This window comes from Ursus arctos, unplaced genomic scaffold (genome assembly GCF_023065955.2).
Source record: "Ursus arctos isolate Adak ecotype North America unplaced genomic scaffold, UrsArc2.0 scaffold_12, whole genome shotgun sequence".
Taxonomy (NCBI): domain Eukaryota; kingdom Metazoa; phylum Chordata; class Mammalia; order Carnivora; family Ursidae; genus Ursus; species Ursus arctos.
The window spans coordinates 72,710,365-72,731,206 of NW_026622786.1; the positions used below are offsets into that span (position 1 = coordinate 72,710,365).

At 50.9% G+C, this 20,842-nt stretch overlaps 1 protein-coding gene across 4 annotated transcripts in view; it reads left to right on the forward strand.

The window, feature by feature from the left end:
• HIVEP3 (HIVEP zinc finger 3) overlaps positions 1 to 20,842 on the forward strand; it is a 451,731-nt gene that overhangs the window by 148,161 nt on the left and 282,728 nt on the right. For 3 of the 4 annotated variants that reach the window (XR_003315948.4, XR_008958864.1, XR_008958865.1), the window contains 2 exons: positions 7,923 to 8,158; positions 8,582 to 15,089. The exons of the other annotated variant lie outside the window; for it this stretch is intronic. The gene's annotated coding sequence lies outside the window, so the exon portion shown is untranslated. Of the gene's footprint in view, positions 1 to 7,922; positions 8,159 to 8,581; positions 15,090 to 20,842 lie in introns of those variants that run through there. 4 annotated transcript variants of the gene reach the window in all.

A 20,842-nucleotide genomic window follows, 5' to 3' on the forward strand; every position in this document is an offset into this window, starting at 1 on the left:
CAAACTCTGATTTTCTGTACATTTACCCATTTTAAAACTCATTCATTTACCAAATTTTCCTTGAGCTCTTCCAACAAGCCAGGCATGGTGATAGCTCTTCTAGATCCGCAGGGTCAAAAAGTGGCCAGGCCTAGTTGGTATAGAACTTCTGTGCCAGGGGGGAGACCTGTGAGAAATAAGTTAACAGACGTCAAGGGCTGCCATTTATTGATGCCAACTGTGTGCATGTGGGATTAATCCTCAAGGTCGCCCAGTCAGAAGGCAGTGGGGCTAGGATTCATCTCTGGCAGGGGCTGCCTAGCCTAAGCTTCTTACTTCTCCAGCTTCTCCTGCTCTTTGTAGTCCAGACACATAGGCCTTTCTTGCCTTAGGACCTTTGCATTTGACATCCTTTCTGCCCAGAACACTCACTCTCCCCTTAGATCTTGGCATGGTGGCCTCTCATCGTGCAGCTCAGAGAGGCCTTCGCCGAGCTCCCAGTCTAGGGTTGCCTGTCCCATCACCTCCATGGTCATTCTTGATCACTTCTGTCATATCACCTTGTTTTATTTTCTTTGTGGCCATTATCACTATCTAACATTATCTGACATTGTTTCACCTGCTGGGTTGTAAGCTCTGTGGAAAACATAGCCCTTATCCTTTGGTTCACTCCACTGTCCCTGGTACCTAACAGTCCCCAGCACGTAATGGGTGCTACTGCAGATAGGGGGAAATGAATCAATGCAGGTGTGATGAGCACATCGCCGAGACGTCTCACTGCAAAGTGAGACACCCATGTGGGAGGCCGTGGAAGGTGAGATGATCCACTGGGGGGCTGGAAGAAAATAAGACGGACAGATGGACACATAGATACACAGGTGGGCACACATGCCTATGTCATCCTTTCTATTTTTATGAATAACAGAGTGTGAATATTTACAGATAAATATACTCATATGCAGGTATACTCAAATGTTTGCTGCTAGGGCACATTACCAAAAAACTTTGGGGTCATTGGCCTAGAGGGAGAGACATATGAGGAAACAGGCCATTCCAATGTGGTGTCATCAATGCTCTCAACAGAGTGAGCACAGAATGCCATCAAAGCATATAGAAGGTCATCTAACCTGCTATGGGGGTTGGATAATGATGAAAACTTAACATTTGTTTCTTATTGTTTTGTTAGTATTAGTAATTATTGTTTTTAGAACCATCCAAAAATACACAAGCTTTTATTTTTAGACCATTAGAGCAACGTAAGTGACCATAGCCCTTATGGTAATTTTCCTAATAAATGGTGAAAGAGAGAGCACTTCAAATTTCACAGTTGACTAGTTAGAGAGGTTAATTTCTGAAGAGTTCAGATACAGCTGTTAATGACCTGTGGTTAAATATCCGACTTGTCCTTGCTTTCTGAGCTGCAAAATTAATCTGAGAAATAGAAAAATAAGCATGTCTTTAACATTGGTCTTCTAGCTAGAGAAGCCATGGGGCACAGAGGTGGAGGAACCTGGGCTCTGGAGTCTGGTGAACTTGGGCTTGAGTCTCACTCTTGCCTCTTTCTTGCTGCCTGACTTGGAGCAAGCCCCTTTGGATCCCTCATCTATGAAATGGGCAAACGAATACCTGCCTCGGGGCCAGCATGTTGGAAAGATGAAACAGAACAAGGAACATGAAAGGCCCAGCTCTCGGGGCCTGGTGGGTCTTGTTGAACGTCAGTCCCTCCCGAGGTCCTCTGTTTAGAGAGAAAACCCCATGTGGTTGGAAAGCGCGTAAGCAGACATCCTTCAGAATACCATCGAGAACGTGCTTTTTCTTCTTTGTACTTGATTAAACGGAGTCATGCTCGAACAGATCCTTCTTTAAGTCCTTTACATTGATTTCCTGTAGACCACAGCCATCCTTCCTGAGGTGGTGTTGACCCTTGACATTTTGCCGGTGATACTCTCAGGCTGTAACCCTCCTTTCCTTCCTGGGCTCAGGAGCGAACGACGCTGCAGCTGGATGTCTGTACTCCGAATAACTCTTTTCTTGGGAGCACCGAGGGTTGCATTTGGGTTGTAGCAGAGTAAACAGAGAAGCCGGGACCTTGGCCTGGGAACCTCCCACGTCCCAGGAGTGAGGCCTCTCGTGGAGCTGGGGAGGAGGGGCGGGTGGCCTGTCTGGGAGGAGGAATTGGACGGGGAAGGCGGAGCGCAGCAGACTCCTTGGCGTGCACTGCAGAAGGATTCCCTGAAGGGCTGCACAGAGAAGAAATGTGCTGTGTGCTTGGCAGGCCAGAAACCACAGAGAACCTGGCAATGCTTTTTGAGGGTTTGGGAGCAGAAAAGCAGACTCCCTAGGTGGTTATTTATAGAGCCGGCAGCAGTAATGATCAGTTAGGAAAAATAAATTATAACTCAGTTGAACCTGAAATAACTTTTCTTTTGCAACCCCAGGCATTCCACACAGGCTGCTCGCACACCACTCCCTCCTCATAGTGTTCCTGGAGGCCGAGGGTCCATGCCAGGCTTGTTTGTGCCCTCCCCGAAGCTTCTGAGCACCCCACAAGGCAGCAGGCAGAGAGACAGAGAGTTTCTGGCTAGAAACAAAGAATTCTGGCCAGATGACTCCTTTCCTTCTCCCCTGTACCCCTCATGGCAAAGCCATCCCTTCTCTCCTCCCTCAGCACGGCTGTGACATGCAGCAGAAGGTGGGCCTTGCTGGGAATGTGGACTCCGAGGCGCGCCGAGCCTCCGCTTTCGCACGCCGTGTTCACATGAGTGTGCGCGCATCGGCTTGTTTTCGGCGGCTGTGCTTTGGCTGCAGCGGGAGCTTCTTAGCATAGCGCCTTCCGAGAAGCCGGTTGCCGACTCTGGGTTCACAAGGCCCCCGGTGTTTCATCCCCCCTCAGCCGGCAAGCAAGACCACCGTGCTGTTCACACTGACAGCTTGGCAGTGGGGTCACTGTGAGCTGCCCGACCTGCCGCTTGGCATCTTGACGCATGGGCATCCGTCCTGGTTCCCCTCTCCCACCCATCTGTTCCTTCTTTTCTCATCATTCATTCGTTCGTTCGGTTGCTTTTCAACCAGCAAGCGTTTACTGAGTATCGACGAGGCAGAAATAAACCTGGAGATTACACACTGGAGGCACTCGAGCCAGTCTGGCCTGCAGATGCATTGTATTTGGCTCACGGCGTGGTGTCTTAAATTTGAATTTGCTGCTGACACAGAAAGATGGGGTGATTTCACATGAGAACGCTGATACCAGGCTTCTCCCCCAGAATCTAAAGTTCTGGCAATATCAGCTCACATTTCCATGTGCTAGTATTTTCCATACGGGCAGCTACCTCCTTTAGGTGGGGCTGGCCCCTGTGATTCAGTACTGAGACTTCCAGTTGTCTGGTTGCCACCAAGACAACCACCATCGAGGTCCCATACACGAGCTGTTTCACCCATTTATGTGACCTGCGTGGCCCCTTATGCATTTGAATCTGTGACCCCTGGTGCAGACCCTAATCTGAGGGACTTTATGGTCCGTAGAAGAGACGGACAGGGGATTTAAGTCCCAGAAGAGCACCATGAGAGCAATGTACTTGGGGAGCATGGGGAGGAAGAGATTGATATTGACGAAAAGTCAGGTCTTCATGGAGAAGGTGAGTTTGGAACCAGGTGTTTAAAAGGCAGTGAGAACATGCCACGATGAAGCTGTGAAGGGCACCATGGACGAAGAGCTTAGTCTGTATAGAAGCTCAGAGTGGGGAACAAGCAGGGAAGTCCAGTGCGACAGGGTGAGGAACCTGAGCAGAGTTGGGGGTGAGGCTGTTCTCTCTTCAGTGGGATGCCACGTAGCCAGCTCTGCCCCACCCCAAGCCAGAGACCAGGGGGCCCTTCACACCCACTTCCAGCTAGCGGATCCTCCAGTGTCTGCCCCAGAGAGCAGGGTGGTCCTGTGAACAAGTCCCAGACCTGTCTGCCAAGATGTACCTTGAATAGCAGAGTCCTGCTGTCCCTCCCCACCCTATCCCAGAACCCCAGGTGAGTAGGAGGGCAGAAGGAGAAGGAGAGGATAAAACAGATCTGTCTCCACCCTCAGAAGGCAACAGGTGGCCCTGAGCACCAGCCCAGTGAGGGGACAGGCTGAATAAGTCTCTGTGGTCCCCCTCCCTCTCTAGCATCTTTCTCTCTGCCTCCCTTGAAAGCCAGCAATCCTCAACACATGAATTCCCCCGGTCCTCTCCCTGGCACGCTCACATTTTCATTATCATTTATAGGCTGGTATCTCCCCAACTGGCATCGTCAGCCAACCCAGAACTGAGGGGAGGTGGGGGGGGAGGGGGGATCTTGTAGCTTCTGGACGATTCACCTTGGAGCGTTCATAAGTACCTCAAACGCTCCCAGCTTCCATCCCTTTCATACCTGGAACTCCCTTTCCTGCCCTCTCTCCACATTGTAATCCTTCCGTTCATTAAGCCCTTTGAAACACGGTGATGTCCCCCGGAAGCTTTCCAGATTCAAGCGACTACCAGCACCGATCACCTCCTACCATTGCCGGAAATGAAAGAACTGGCCTGGGATCCAGACGCCCTGATCAGTACAGCATTTAGGAGCCAGGAGAGAACTCAGCTCCTGAAGATGACCTAGTACAGCGCCTCACCTTGGTCCCCACGTGCCCCAGCCTGTGTGTCTCTTTTCTGGCAGCGAACAGAGCCGTTCACGGTGGTTGTGATGAATTCTGTGTCCCCAGACAGAGCGGATGCCGCTCAGAGCAGGGACTGGCTGCTGTGCTTGGACTTTCCCCAAAGGTGGTGCGCCGCTGCGTGAAGACGGTGCCCGGTTGTGTGTCGCTAGTAGCCTTACCCGACGGAATTGAACTCTTGGTAGAAGGGATGAGAAGTGACTCTTCGCGTGCAGACCTGTCGTTAAGGTTATCACTTCACGAAGAGTGGAGTCAGTGTCCAGTGTAGCCCCGAGTGACTGGGTCAGGGGAGGGGACGTCTGTACCATCAAGGCAGCCTTTGGCCAAGAGCCTCTTTGCCTGGAGCATTAAAATTGGGTGAATGGGAAACTGGGTAATGCAGGGTTGGTCCGGAGGCCTGTGGGGGAAAGCGAGGAGTGTAGCCCCACCCCCAACCCCCTGTTGGGACCTCAGGAAGCCGGAGCCTGGTGATAAGACGGAACCTTGGCTTCTCTGAAGTCCCCATCTCTGGGACTCTGGGTTGTCCAGAGAATTTTGGCCTGCAGTTGAGGGATTTCGGCCAGTTTTCTACCACTTGCCCTGGTTCGGTTCCACGGGTGGTTTTCCCCATGGTCTTCTGTGGCTTCCCACAGTGGTCTTCTCCTGGGCTTCCTTCTGCCTGCGCCATCTGTGGCTGTCGCGCTGGCCGTGACACTGCGGGCGGCTCTGAGTGGCCAGTGTCAGTGCCCCAGGGCTGCTGCTACCGGCCTGGGGCCTTCCACTCAGCAGCCTGGGAGCTGGGCGGAGTGGGTAGAATTAAGAGAGGCAGCAGAGCGGACTGGGTGGAGACACACATCCTGAGAAACGTCACAGATCTGGATCCCCCCCCCCCCAGAGATGACATGGTCTTATTATTAATAATTCAATAGCAAGTTATAGTCTTTTACTGTTTAGAGAGTTTCCATAGTGCTAACTTCCTTGATGCACACAGGTACCCTATGCCTAGAGTATTTCACCATCCCCATTTTACAGATGAGGAAGCTGAGGCTCAGAGAGATTTAAATGACTTGTCTAGGGTTTGAAACCAAATCTCTTGACTCTAAACATCACATCATTACACTGTAGAATTTGCCCCTTGCATCCTATAACCAGGTAGACCTGACTGACCAACACCTTCTCTGTGTGAAAGGGCACAGAGCTGGGGAGAGATTCGGCACCATCCTCAATCCCTGAAACTTCCTGTCTACTCTCTCCTGTCAATGAGAATGCCAGCCTAAGGGTTCATTTTTTCTTTCCACATTGCGTTAAAGCATATGGAGTCCAACTCCTACCATTGAAAGGGTGAGAAATGGGTAGGAAAGTCTTGAATTCCTACTTTGGGAACCATGTTGGAAGAAGATGCTCTGTTTCAGTCTTTGGTACGTCCATTTATTCATCCACCAGGTGTGTGTAGAGAGCCTGCTACATGCCAGGTACTGTTCTAGATGCTGGAGTTACGGTGGTGAACAAGACAGGCCAAGTCCTGTCCTCTTGGAGCTCACGTCCTGAAGCTGGGTGGTTATGAACACGTAAATGACGAGCAGAGTGTTTCAGGTGGCGCTATACAGAAAATGCGGAAGGGTGATGGGGCAGAAAGTACCTGGCGGACGCAGGGAGTGAGATCCGCTTGGGTCCGTGCTCATAAGAGACTCTTGACGAGGAAGCACACAACCTAAGGTGTGGGTGACAGAAGGAGCCTGACGTGAGAAAACCAGGGGCAACAGTTTTCCAGGAAGAGGGACCAGGAGGGCAAAGGTCCAAGTGGAAACTCAGAAGGAGATTTTAAGGAAATAATATTCACGATGGCGTTCGATGACGTGGAATGTCCTCACTGCGGTTCGGCAACACCGTGTCTGGTGGGAGGACTTATCCTGGGAACCTACACACGTGTAATGGGATTTCTGCAAGAAAACCAGATCTGAGTTCTAGGCAGTGGATTCACAGTTGAACTTGGAGAATCAGGAACCACTTCCATCACAGGCTTACTGAGAACTGACCATGGCATAGAACGAGTGGTTTGGCACGAAGGACGGACAGGAAGAAAATGCCTACATTCGCCGATGGCAGAAACTCTTCAGCCTTGTGACTCTCATGATGGCAAAAGTCAGGAGGTTTTCTAAGGTTCCATAGTTATGATTTTAAATAGTGCTGTTGGGGTTTCTAGTCTGCATTCTGCTATTGATTATCTTTTCTTCATCGTTTTTTGGAAGTCACCTAACCTCCCTAGACTTGGTGCTGTTGCGTTAAGTGAGTGAGTGAGAGCAGCTGGGTTCTAGGGAGCGTCTTGTTCTCTCTCTGTGAATGCCTTCAAGCGCTTGCGTTCATCAACAGCGGGTTGTCTTTGTGTTGCAGCCTTTTCTGTGCCTCTGCGTTGGGTGAGGTATGAGTGCTAAGTGGAAGTGAGTCATTCGGAACAGTAGTGGCTCCTTCACGTGAGAGGTGCTGCTGAGAACCCCTCTTGGCGTAGACCAGTTGTTCCCGAAGTACGGTCTCCAGGCCGGCACCAGTAGCAGCACCTGGCAACTTGTTAGAAGTGCCAATTCTCAGCCTCTCCCCCAGAAACGTTGGGGATGTCACCGAAAAATCCACGTTACAACAAGGCCTCCAGGTGACTTTGCACACTGAAGTTTGAGAACCACTGGTGTAGAGTGTGCTTTAAGATTTGGGGACTACCAGTGATGGCTTCTTGTATTTCAGTCATTCTTGTGGTCACAAGAAATGGTTATATTTGTAAAATGTGTAGCCAGCGTGGCTCGGTGAGCAGTCCCGTGGCTGCAGAGCAGAAGGAAAACTCCTGGCCCATGCTGGGATCGGGCCCCAGCTCATCATGTCCCCGTCCACTACCCCAGGGGAGCAGCTTGGAGGAGAGCATTAGCAAGGGGGCGCACTCATCTGAGAGGAAGCCTCGAGGGAGGCCACCCCTGGATGTGCTTCGGCCGAGGCTGGTTTGAGTAGAGCAGGTTGTTGATTATGGTTAGTGTTCACATTTTTTTTAAAAGTAAGGAACTGTCCTGACCTTACACGTAGTTGGCAGGTCCGCCCGCACCTGTGTTGTGAAGATCAATGGTGTCAAAAGTCCTGGGTCCCAAATAAAAAGTAATCTGGTGACCGTGCTGTACAGTGAATTTAGACTTCTGATCCAGTTTGGTCTCTTGCCTAAATGTCCACTTATAAATCTAGAATGAGGTGACCAGATGGTCCAAATCACCCAGGACTGTCCCGTGTTTCCCCTTCCTGTCCCTCTCAGTCTGGTGTCTCGGATTTGGCCCTGCGTTGCCCACTCCTGCTGGATCTTGTCCAGTCGAGGAACAAAAACGTCCTGGCACCTTCCTGAAGAATGGGAAGAAAGGAGATTCTGGAAGCACAGACTGAACCGCCATGCCAGAGGCTGAGGAAGTGGATGCCTGAAGGGAGTGCTTCCACACCCACAGGAGCCCCGAGGACAGCTGGCGCTGGAGGCGTGCAGGCCCAAGAAGGGGAGAAGTAAGTCCATTTCTCTGGTAGGGCTTAGAGGAGGGTTAGTACTAGGTAGGGGTCGGGAGGTGGGGCTGGGATAGCCCCACCTGGGCCAGAAGGCAAAGGCTGGGAGGCAGGTGGGCCATGCAGGAGGTGACAAGGGCACGGCGAGAAACATGAGTGCTTCAGCCCAAGCTGGCCTGGCCTCTCTGCTCACGCCTTCTGCCCCCTTTCCGAATTCTTTCATCTCTCTGCCTCCCCGGTCCTTCCTGTCATTCTCTCGGCCCCGCCTCCCTGTGACCCCCTTGCGCTGCGTCCTTCTCCAAGCTCCTGCAGTGTCCTCCCCACTGTCCGCTCCATCCCGCTTGCCTCGTTTCTGTCCATTGTTGACATGATGATGACGGGAGAATGATAGAGTCCAATCGTGATAAGTGCTCTCCCTGTTCACAGATGGCAGCAGTGACCACGAGCCACCCACAGCTGTTCCCGAGCAGTCTGCCCCGGACCACCGAATGGAGGACACACCACGGATCTCTCTCACTGTACGACTGCAAAAGCTGAAACAAAGGCCGCAGAGGCTGAAGAAGCAGCAGGGGTTCGGAAGCTTTCAGAATAACCCCGAGAAAACCGTCTACTGAATTACAACCCGTTTCGCCAACAGATGTTGTGAGAAGAGGCCCCCGCTGGCTCCCAGCATACCTGGATGCCATTCCTCATGGACTTTGAAGACCTCACCTCTGCCTTTCTAAGCAGGCTGTTCCCGTTTCAGCTCTGGTAGCTCTAGTTCACCTTCTCGATGAGAAAATGTTAACTTGTTTTCTCCCTGAGTCCTGGATTGAACTGTCTTACCTGAAACTAGGTCATTTTAGGCTCGCAGCACCTCGAAACATTGCTGTTTCTTTGAAGTTGCCCAGTTCATGGCACACTTGTTTCCTTTGTGAACAGGGGTCCACTTCTGACAGATGCTGCCTGGCCTGGTCAGTATGTCTCCTGGCAGGCTCCTTGGTGCTTTTCTTCCCGGCCCTCTCCCAACGCCCCGCCCCAGGTGAGACTCACCCAGTGGGGGACCTTGTCTCTCCTGGTGAGGACCGTGTCTGTGGTGGAGACATTGCGGCTAGATGTGTGAGAGAAAGTCTGGTCTGGTGGAACCAATGTCGTTGTAAGTTTGGGGGTGATAGGAACATGGCTTCTTTCTTGGTAGCTTTCGGGGAGACCCACCCTCACCTCAGACGTTCCCCCTGGTTCCACCGTCACACCCTTCCTCTCACCTACTCCAGGATAGTGTTCTTTTCTTTATTCAGTTAAAAGTAATGTTGGTTGTTTTTTGCATTATTGAAAAGCAGCACATCCTTATTATAAAAACTTCAGCTATATAGAAAAAAAAGTAAGAAAGGAAAAAACCAGCCCTAAATCCTACTTAACCCAAAGACAACCATTGAGATTCTGCTGAAGAGCCTTTCATATATATGATGCTATCCATACCCACCTGCACACACACACAGAGCAATACGTCCACACACGTATGTATAGTTATAAATGTCATGGCCGTGTCACAGTGCCACATATATTCCTTGATAACACACATTGTCATTTAACGCCTTATCATGAGCATTAGCTTTCTATATCAACAAGATTTTTTTTAATGATTAAGTAATGCCTTCAATGACAGAAGAGACAACCATGACCAGAAATATAAAGCAATTTTCAAAAAATGAGGGCGCTGAGTCATTTAGTATAATGGAACAAAGCCAAGTGGATACAACTCAAAGAATACGCATCCCCATGTTTTTTGTTTCTGTGTTTTTTGCCATGAGTTGCATGAGTCCATAGCAATTGTAATGTCAGAGTACTCAGTCACGGAGATAGACCATCATTTCTTTACCTAATTTCATGCGGCTTGATGTTTTAGGTTGTTTCTGATTTTTCTCTGTTTTAGGCAGCATTAATAATAATGAACGCGGTTCTAGTTAATCTTCATACAATTATTTCCTTAAGGTAAATCCCCAGAAGGAGATCAAAGGAGAATTAGTGAAGGTTGCAAAGACCTTGGAGTATGGAGCCTGCATTAATTGCTTGGCACCCAAGTGCATCAGAGCCCGGGCCACGGGGAAGGCTGCATGTGCCCTTTCCTTGATGACTTTATACACCCACATTTGGGTAGCTCTGGCCTCCTTTCCCTTGCCCAGAACAGAGCATACCCATGAATGACCGCTAAATTAAGCAGGTGGCGAAGGAGGGAGTGGTGTCTCTCTGGGTTTGGTATTGGGGTATGTCTCGTGGTTCTTCATTGGGTGCTGCAGAATAGTCATTCATTCATTCCTCATTTATGGAGCAGGCACTGTTGCAAGGAGCCAAGCTGGAGGCTGAGAAGGCAAGGGTGAATTAAACGGGGGCTCCATCCTCGGGAAGATCCGCAGAGATCCACAGAGAAGGCCAACGACCAACAACACACACTTAGGCCATAGCATAGCAAGAGGAAAAATGGAAGTCTGCTTGCACACCTCAGGGCAGAAAATTTGGAACAATCCCAAAGTCTCAAAGGAAAAGCATGAAACCACACGTAATCCACTGGCCCATGCATGACGGCTGTCATTTTTGAGTGTGTCCTTTAGGCAGTGACATGTGCTTGTGGTCATCCTCACTGGGTAGCACCCCACCAAGGCGTTGTCTGTGTGCCTCCGGAGACTGGCACCAGCTTATCCAACGTATTCGGAAATCTGTTCAGTCTGAAATCCGAATGGGAGGCAACAAAATGAAAGGTGAAGGGACCATGACTGAAACAAAGTCTCAATGTTTTATGTATGTAGGGAAACTTGCATTAATTCATGTCCTTCTGCTCGATGGAAACGTTTTCAAATATTTCATTACGAAAGTAACGATCATTTAAGAAAATATGGGAACTAGAGAAAAGGAGAACTGTCCTCCTATTTCAGCATCCTACTCCAGGGCTGGTGGCATTTTAGACTTTCACCCAGAAAAATTTGTTATTAAGATGGTGTTTGTTGAGGACAAGAGCAGAAGCATATGGGAGTTTTGTGAGTTATTTTTTCCAATTTTTATTTTTAATTAAACATGTTTAATGGTTGATTATATTCACTTTGTTCAAAATTTAAATAGTAGAAAAGCATAGAGACTGAAAGTCTATATGGCTCAGCCATCTAGTTCCCTGCAGATACCCAGTGGCATCAGTGTCTTGTGAATCCTTCTAGAGTTTTTCATGCATACAAAACAACGTATGTATATAAAATATGAGTTTTTAATGGAGGGCTTGGCAATATTATTACTGAATGTTCTAGGTTTAGCTTAAACTATCCTTGATGTTAGTGGCAGGTCTGGGGTACAGGTGGAGAAGAAGAGAGAGAAAGGCAGAAGGGTGTGTGTGTGTGTGCACACGTGTATGCACGTCCTCATGCGTAAAGGTGAGTAGGTGGTTGTTGCTAGAGGAGATAGTGCAGGGAGAAGGAGAAACAAAGGAAAAGAGCAACTGTCCATTCATTCATTTATCCAACCAAGATTTATTGAGCAGCTGTTACATGCCAGGATACTATCTAGACCCTGGAAAATCAGGAGTGAACCAAGTTAAAATTCCTTGTCCCCATGGATATTGTTTAAAAATGGAAGGTATTAGACCATAAACATAATAACTAAGTAAATTATACTCTGTTTGAATGCAGTAATTACTATGGAAAAAAATAAGTAGGATGTAGGAGATAGGGAGTTTCAGGAGTGAGTGGTCAGGGTAGGCTTCATTGAGAAGGGGCATAGGAGTGAAGACTCGAAGGAGGTAATAGAGTGAAATATTTGGGGAAGGAGCATCCACAGAGGGAGAAGGCAGTGCAAAGGCCCTGTGGCAGAAGTGTGAGGCTGGAGGCAGCTCCCCCTGCCCCTCACCCCTGCCGAGTCTATTCAAGGCTGGCTCCTCGGGTCCTGAAGGATCCAGGGTCAGGCTGCCGTGCTCTGTCGACGGAGCTGAAGTTATTCTACACTGAACTAGTTGTTCCTTTCTCCGAATTTTGATCCTAATGTTTTATTTTACTTCTTCCAAGGATAATTCTGTGGTTTGGATGTTAATTTATTCCAACTAAGGAAAAGTTGGGGGTGGGGAGAAGTAGTATTGTTGTAATAGGAAAAGCAAGATTGAGGCGCTCTGGGGTCCTCCACCCGAAACCAATCCTGCCCCTTGTTTTCTAGCCTTTTGTATTGGGCACATTATTCATCCTCTCTGGTCCTCGGTTTCCTCATTTAGAAGTTGAAGGGGGCGCACATAGATGGCTTTAGGGTTGTTCTCCAACCGTGTCAGCAGCTCACATAAGAAGTCGTGTTGGGTGAGGTCTAGTAATACTGCAAGGGAGGCAGGGCAGATTGTGCCCGCAGAGGACGCCGTGCGCGTGCTAATACATGCCGCCACCTGATTTTCTCTCTTGGACTAGACGAGCTCTGCTTCGCCCTTGAAATTGAATATTCCATCTGAGTAAGTCCCCAATCCCTGATGATAGCAGAGGAGACACGGCCACATTGCTAATTGCATTCTTCTCCCAGTTCCCTTTCAGCCCTGGAAGGGTTGGTTTCCTCCATGCCCCGGAGGCGCACTGTTCTCAGCCTATGTGGACAGGGCGTGGTGGGATCTGGGGCTCCTTCTTTTGTTCTCTTTTGGCTTCAGAGCTTTCCCTCCCCTCTGTGCTATCATCAGATTGTGTGCCTGGAGTCTTTCATCTGCCCTGGTGAGTTAGGCAGTGGGGAGGAGAGGGAGTGTGCCATTGGCATCACCGTTGCTCCATGTGGAGCAAAATCACTGTGAATTTAAAAATCGGAATGCGCGTAAGAGGTTGTGGGGGCAGAGCTGGAGCCTTTAGCAAGTTCGTGTAGGAGGAAAATGCTAAACACAATAAAAGGCTTTTTTCTTTCACTCTTAAAGTGTGAGTCACCTTGGGTGTAGCTGCTCGCTTGCCCATTTCTCTGTTGCCCCTGGGTTTTCTCCAACTGCCCGTCTTAGTGTCCTTAGCTGCCGTTCAACAGGGCAACAGAAGAGCTGCTTCTTCCCTTACTGGAGTTCTGTTGTTTTGTTTTTCTGATGGGGGCATTGTGTTCCCTCAGCACGGTGGGAGAAATATCCAGACTCACACACCTGCAGCTGAAAATGGATTCTGAGAGGCTTAATTTGCTGAAATCAACTTCTGAGTTACGTGATTTTCCCAGTCCCTTTTAAACTACGTACGGTATACAAAAATCCCTCTGTTACTTTTCACATTTCATGTGATGCCCTTTGTCTCCATCAACTGTTGTGGAGAGAAATTTTATTTGGAATATTCATAACAAGTCTATCGCTAATTATCACTTTAACAATGTGTTATGGAGTGTATCCATGCAGTCATCTGGAAAGGCACATATGCCATGAAATTTGGGATTTGCTGTGTACTGTGTGTGCCCACTCTTAGTGTCTCACCAGATCTTTGCTCCGGGAGGAAGTAGAGGTGCTTTGTAAGGGAGAAGGGGGGACCGAGCACACGCGCCCTCCAGTCCTATCCTCCAGTCCTATCCTCGTAGCAACAGTTTCCAGGCTCAGTCGCTTTTGAGTGTAAGAAAAACCCTTCATGTGAAACAAAACCGGTCCGCACAGCGAAGCCCCGTTCTGGAAAGCTACGGAGATGGGATCTGAGGTCACCCCGGCCTGTGCCAGGTGGACAGGTTCCAGACAGAGATCTAATCACAGGCAAAGAAGAGGCTGCTGGCCTTAGCGCCTTCCCGCTGCTGGCGAGAAGGGTGGGGCTCGAGTTGCCGTGGGACCGGTGGGCCTGAGAAGCCTATGCGAAGGACCTTCAGTGTCTCTGAGGGGACAAGAAAGAATGCCCTGCCCGTTTCTTTCTTCCCGCTCTCTTTTCTCCTGGGAAGGAGGATGAACTCGTGCTGAATTCCCTCTTCGGGACGCTCAGTGGGTCTGAGTCTGGGGATTGTGGGATGACATCATCACGGGGGCACATGGAACTCTTCCGTGGGGGCTTCCGGAGGGAAGTGGGCGGAGCCCTAGAGGCTGCCAGCCAATGAGGCCAGAGGAAAGGAGCAGGGATGGAGCAGAGCTCCTGGTCCAACAGCTCAGTTCTGGTGCAGGAATAAATCACGCGGCCCGTAGGAAGGGCTGGCAATGGCTCAGCAGGGACGGACCGGCCAACCCTGGCTCCACGCGACTTTGTGGACTCTGTGGGTCCTGTTTTTAAAGTTGGTGGGGGTAGCTTTGCGCAGTGGCAGTATCGTAGCCAATGAGGTTTAAAGTTGGTGCGGGATTCGGGCTCAGTTTTTTTCTGCGTATCCTTGGAGCGTTCGGAGGGAGGAGGTACTTTGGGCAGCTGCAGAGTTGAATCTGTTTTAATGAGCTTTTTATAAAGGGTTTTTATTGCCTTTGGAGCCTGGTTTGCTACATGTCCCTCTAGAAAGATAGCAGTAATTATTATTTATTGAGTACTTACTATATGCTAGGTGCCTAATTCATCAGCAAGTTACATTAACAAGGAACATTAATGGGGAGTTTATGACGCACCGAACTCTCAAGCACTTTAGAGACTCACCTCACAGAGGAGAAAGCTCCCACCAGAGTCATCATTTACATGGGAAGAAACTGAGGCTCAGAGCATTAGCGGAGCTGTTCTAAGTGGCCCTGCTGGGAAGCTGCATGAGGGAAGGCAGCAGTGTTCGGTCTGTCTTTCTACAGCAGTGTTCTTCTTTCCCATTGTAAAGCAGCAGGAGAAACAGTACCCCAAGGAACAGCCCGGAGAAAGTGGGGTCATTGTCAAAAGACTAGGGTGTTTCCTGGCTGTGGTCAGAGGATGATGCCGGCTCTGGACCAGGTTAGCAGTGCTGTGCGGCATTTGGCTCTGGGGGTGTGGCACCTGTTGAGGCTACACTGTAAAAACTCGGTGCTGGCTGCTTCCTGAAAGAATTGATGTAATAAACCTTGGATTTCTGACTGGTTTGGTTTCTCTGTTTTTGTTTGAGGTCGTGGCGGGATCCTCAAGTTGAGTGGGAATGTATTTGAGAGGGATCATTCTGGGTGTATTTACAAAGCAAGCCACACAGATTCTGGTGCAGCCCTCAACCCCAGGCAGGTGCTGTAGGCAGGTGCACTGTGTGGAGCGGGGTGGGCGCAGTGGCGGTAGGGTTTGTAGGTGGAGATGCCGGCCGGCTTTGTTGTGGTCCAGCCTGGTCCTAGCCAGGTCACAACCATTCACTGCACCAGCACCACGCTAATAGGTGGGTGATTCAGCTCCTTCCTGCATTTTATTACCGGATGGAGACTATAACAGCCCTTTGATTTAGCTAGCTAATAAAGTAAGCTATCAGGCTCCACTGTTTAACTACTGACTGGTTCGCCTGGGGCTTATTGCTTTCTGGGAAGCTTCTGATATTGTTTTAGAATTGAAAAGAGAGAAAGTGTGATTTTCAGGCTCTCTTCAGGCTTCCGACTCCTTCCTGGGAAGCCCCTCCAGCCCAGCGTGCAAGCACCCCTCCCGTGCCAGGCCTCCTCACCGTTACCTCGTCCGGTGACTGGCTGGCTGGCACGGCCGGGGATCTGATTGGCTCTTGGGTGTCATGCCTAGAGGTTACTATCTGAGATGCTTTGGAGGGAGGGAGGGAAGGAGTTGTATGAGAATGTGGGAGTCTCCAGGTGGGGCCCTATATTTGTCTCCTAGGACTGCTGTAACAAATTGTCACAAACTGGGTGGCTTAAAATGACAACTTTATTCTGCCCTGGGTCTGAAGGCCAAAAGCCCGAGGTCAAGTTGTCAGTCGGGCCATGCTCCCACTAAAGGCACTAGGGAAGAACCCGTCCTTGCCTCTTCCTGGCTTCTGGTGGTTGCTGGCAATGCCTAGTGTTCCTTGGCACGTAGATGTGTCACTCCCGTCTCTGCCTCTGTCATTACATGGCATTCTCCTTGTGTGAGTCTTTGTGTCTTCTTGTCTTGTAAGGACACCAGTCATGTTGGATTGGGGCCCACCCTAATCCAGGATAACCTCATCTTAACTAATTACATGTGCAACGACCCTATTTCCAAATAAGATCATCGTCTGAGGTCTGGATGGACACGAACTTGGCAGGGGTCACAATTCACCCCAGTCTGGGCCCTTTAGGAACAAGTGAAGAAGATACGGGCAGCATGGTGAACTGATTCTCAGAAGGAGGTGTGGAGAGGGCTGGGCTCAGGTGTCCCAGACAGCCGTGGGCGGCACAGCCCGCTTGAACTTTCTGTGATGCTGGAAACGGCCTATAGCTATGCCGCTTTAAATGTGGCTACGGTAGCCGCTTGAATTGTGGCTGGTGCAACTGTGGAACTAGGTGTTAAACTGGATTTCATTTAAATTAATTTAAATAGTCCCATGTGACAAGTGGCTACCATATTGGCCAATAGAGCTCGAGCCCCTCCGGAGACTGAATTAAGAGAAGGGAGTATGAATGTTTTCAAAGTTTGGGCCCGTCATTTGCATCCAGGGTGGTTACCGGGTGTTTACAAAGCTGAGCAAGGTCAAAGATTGGTCCATTTCCCTCCTTGACCAGGAGAAGGATGTCACATGAAACCCTCTGGTGTCACTGTGTGTCCGAGTAAGCCGAGCTGCAACTCATTTGGGGTCCTCGCGCCCCCAGGTGGTGCCCATTAGTTAGGACCGAGCCAGCACCCTCACTCACGGGTATCCGCACAAACAGAGCCTTCCCACTGCCCATGGCGGGGGTGCTGGTGCTTAGGCTCTGGGCCCTGTGATTCTTTAGTGCCGTCCCCTAGAATGCTGCTATGGGCACGTTGGGAAGGCGGTGCCAGGCAGGTGCCCACAGGTGGCCCTACCTTCCTCTCCAAGGGCGGGAAGGCTTCCTGGAGGAGGCATTGATTAAACTGAGACCTGTTTCTGCTGCAGAGAGCCCCGTGAGTGAGCAGTGCTTGCACTCGGGATCTCAGGCCTGTAGGGCCAGAGGAATCTGAGCAGTTATCAGGACAGTGGTCTCAAAAGTTCTTAAACCTCCAGAGCCTCAGCAAAGGAAAAACCATCTGGACTCTAACAGGGGGATGCTTGGGATTGGCGGGGGAGGGGAGAAGGCCGGAGGCCTCGTAGGGCTCTCCCTGGTCTTCCCTCAGCACCCTGAAGCCCAGAGTGAGGACAGCACAGGTCAAGGCCGGCTCCCCTCTGACAGACCAAGAAGTAGAAGTCCAGAGAAGTAGAGAAATTTGACAAGGGCACACAGCAAGTTGTGTGATGAATGTTGTTGATTGGCAGATTTCTGTTGGTCTATTCCTGAGCCCTCCCAAAATCCTTGACACCTTTTTTGACAGAGGATAACTTAGTTCAGTTATCAGCTGTTATGAGCAAACTGTGGGATTTCTGTTCTAGGATCAGATGCCCTTTCTGACTTTAGTCCCATTAGGAAATGGTGTTTCATTTCATTGCTATTTTTATTTTGCAGACTGGCTGAGATTTGTAGGTGGTCCTAAGTTATGCATTATATCCCCACTGCGTGCCAGGTACCAGGCAAAGTCACCTCACTGTGTCAATCTCCTCAGCTTGGCTGGATATTACTGACCCATTGTATAGAGGAGAAAACTGAGGCTCAGAGAAGGTAGAGACAGGATTCCAAGCCCATGCTCTTTGCATAGGGAGAGATGCCACCCCCTTAGGAAGAGAGGGATACATGTAAGTACCCTGCATGAATTAGAAGGTCCTAAAATCATCAGAGTGTCACTTTCAGGCAAAGATCAGATAATGCGACTCCGCAGGGAAGGGGAGGCCAGAACTGAGGCTGAGCACAAGCAGGTGGGAGGGAACCAAGCACTCAACAGCCATGCTGTGGGTTCTGAACGTGTGGAAAGAGAGCATGGAGCAAGCTGACAGCATTGTCGACAGGGAGAAGAGCTTGTGGTGGTCAGTGTTAGGGAGGGCGGGGGTGGCCAATCAGAGCAATGTGAGGGATCCTCGTGCTGATGGGCGGGCTCTGTATCCTTCTTGTATCCATGCCAGTGGGTTTGATACTGTGACATTATGATAGAGTTTCATGGGATGTTATCACTGGGGGGAAACCGAGTGAAAGCACATGGGATTTCTCTATATTATTTCTTACAACTCCATGTCAATCTACAGTGGTCTCAACACATTTAATTAAAAAAAATATATATATATATACACCCCCAGGGCGGGGCGGGGGGAGAAAGGAGGAGTTTGGGGTCATTTGAGTCAAAGGGGCAGAGTTTGATTCCTTTCACGCCCTGAAAGCAGTGCTCGAACATTCTTCTGCAGCCCAGGTTTACCACATGTCTGCTCCAGGGGCATTTAGGCAGAGGCCACAAGGCTACCCCTGCCTGGGAGCCACTATGGTGGAAAGCCGTAAGAGAGAGAGAGGGCAGTCAGAATCCCCAGAGGGAGTGGGATGTGGGACAGAGGCTGGTCCAGCAGGCCACAAACACTCTCTGAATGCCGGCTGGGTACCAGGCATCCTCCCAGGGCTGGGGATAGGGGTCAGGAAACCAGGGTGCCTGTCTATAATTCTTGTGTCGTGGAATGCAAGCCAAACAATAAACATGGAACGAGAAAGTGAAGAGGGCATGACAGGTGCTGCTAGGCGCTATGGAGAAGACAGAAACACAAAGCGTGACAGAGGGACTGAGGGGGGCTGCTGTTGCTGGAGTGGTCAGGGAAGGCTTCTCTGAGGAGGTGACATTGGAGGAAGCCCTGAATGATGAGAAGGTGACAGCTGTGCCAGAGCAGGTACAAAGTCTCCGAGACAGAGTAAGCTGCTTGTGTGTGAGGCAACCGGGAAGCCATTGTGTGTGAGGAGTGGAGTAGGGGTGGGGTGGAGGGGAGGAGGGGAGGCGGGAAAGACAGACAAAGGCCAGATCCTATAGGCTCTTGGAGGCTTTGCTAAGGAGTTGGTACTGAGAAGCTCCTGGAAGGTTCTAAGTAGGGGAGGGACGTAATCTGTGTGGGGGATGGCTTTTAGAGGGGCAAGGGTGGAGAAGTCGAGGGCACGCTGTGCAATTGCAATAGTCCAGGCCAGATGATGGTGGCATGGCCAGGGCTTTGGCAGTGGAAATGGAAAGGCTGTTGTGCTTGGGAGACTCTGGAAGTAGAGCCAGTGGTAGTTAGAACATAGGTTGGTGGAAAGAGAAAAAGCCAATAACCCTGATGTGTGTCAGTCACATCTCACCACAGCTAAGTCCAAGGGGCTGGTCATACTGTTTCGGGCCCTTGTGAATTTCCTCCAGGGGCCAACACTAGGAATACACGCGGATGGGCTGGGACCCAGTAACTTGGTGGGGTGGGCGTCTCTGCTGCCAGTTTCACTGACCTGTGTTCTTAGGCTCATTCTGGCTTCGGGAAACCAGAGAACGTGCTCAGATTATCTTGCTGATATCAGCATATCAGGATGGTGAGGAAGTTCCAGAAAATCCTGTCAGCGGTCCCTTGTGCCCCAAGGAGAACTGCAGTGTATTCCTCACCATCTGGGGCCATAAGCAGCCCTCAAGGCCGGGGCATCTCTGGACACGGGTGACTTGTTGGTGGGCCTGACCCAGCTCTCTTTGTTCTCCCGAAGCTACGCTGGCCTTGTGCTCCACTCTGTGGATCTCACACCCCCAGCTCCCAGCAAGGAGACTGGGCTCAGATTGGCTGGTTCTCCACAGGGCATGTCTGTGGGGCAGAGGGCTCGGGCTAGGCCCAGGCTCAGGCAGCTGGAGCCCTTGACGGGCAGAGGGCTCGGGCTAGGCCCAGGCTCAGGCAGCTGGAGCCCTTGACGTCTGTCCTGAAGGTCATTGTCTTTGGCTTGTGCACGTATTCTTGACCTTGTCAGGGCTAGAAGATTGTGGAAACTCAGGCATAGGGGCTGGCTGTGGCCCCCGTGGACACGGCAGGTACCAGGGTTCATGGACTCCCTGGTTCAGGGACTGTCCTGCACTTAAAAGTCATGTCCTCTAGAAAGACAAGTGTCAGATGGACAGGAAGCTGTCTCCTCGGAGCAGGGCAGTGGGGGTCTCAGCGAAGGGGTCCCTGTCTCTGCAGAGAACAGAGCAGGGAGAAATTGGCTCTGGGTGGAATGAGAGGTTCTAAAAATCTGTGGGACTGCCTCCACAGCCACCACCCAGCCTGTTCTCAGTGGCTTCAAGCTTCTCCAGTCCATCTGTGAGGGGGGTTAAACGAGGGCGTGTGGTGCACGGTGCAGCCACAGGCCCAGAGGGAGCAGGGCCGGCTGGTCTCGGGAGGCTCTTCCAGCTCCTTGGCCGTTCTCCTGCTGTGACGGTGCCGGGGCTTCCTGGCTAAGCTCTGACCCTGGCTAAGGGTCCTCTCTAGGGGGTCACAGCACCGCTCCCCTCTCCTGCTGTGGCTTCCGCATCGGGGGCCTGGGGCCCGGTGGGTCTGCAAGCTGGAGGCTGCCATGCTGGGTGGGCCGGGCAGCACCCCCTCTGAGACGGCTTCCTCTGAGAGTTCTTCGAGTCTTGGATTTCCCTCCGTGGCTGGCTTGTGTCCAGTCATTGTCTGGATGAGCCGGACGCCACCAGCAGAAGGACTCGTGAAGGAGAAGCCCCCTTCCACTGTGGCCGCTGGTGAGGCGCTGTGTCTGCCTGATGCTCAGGCGAGGCTCTGGGGCGCCGCTCGGCGCTTCCCTGGGCCGCAGGGTCCTGTCGCTCTGGCCGCTCATGGTGGTTACGAGCACGGGAGGCGGAGGGAGGGACGCAGACTTTGGAG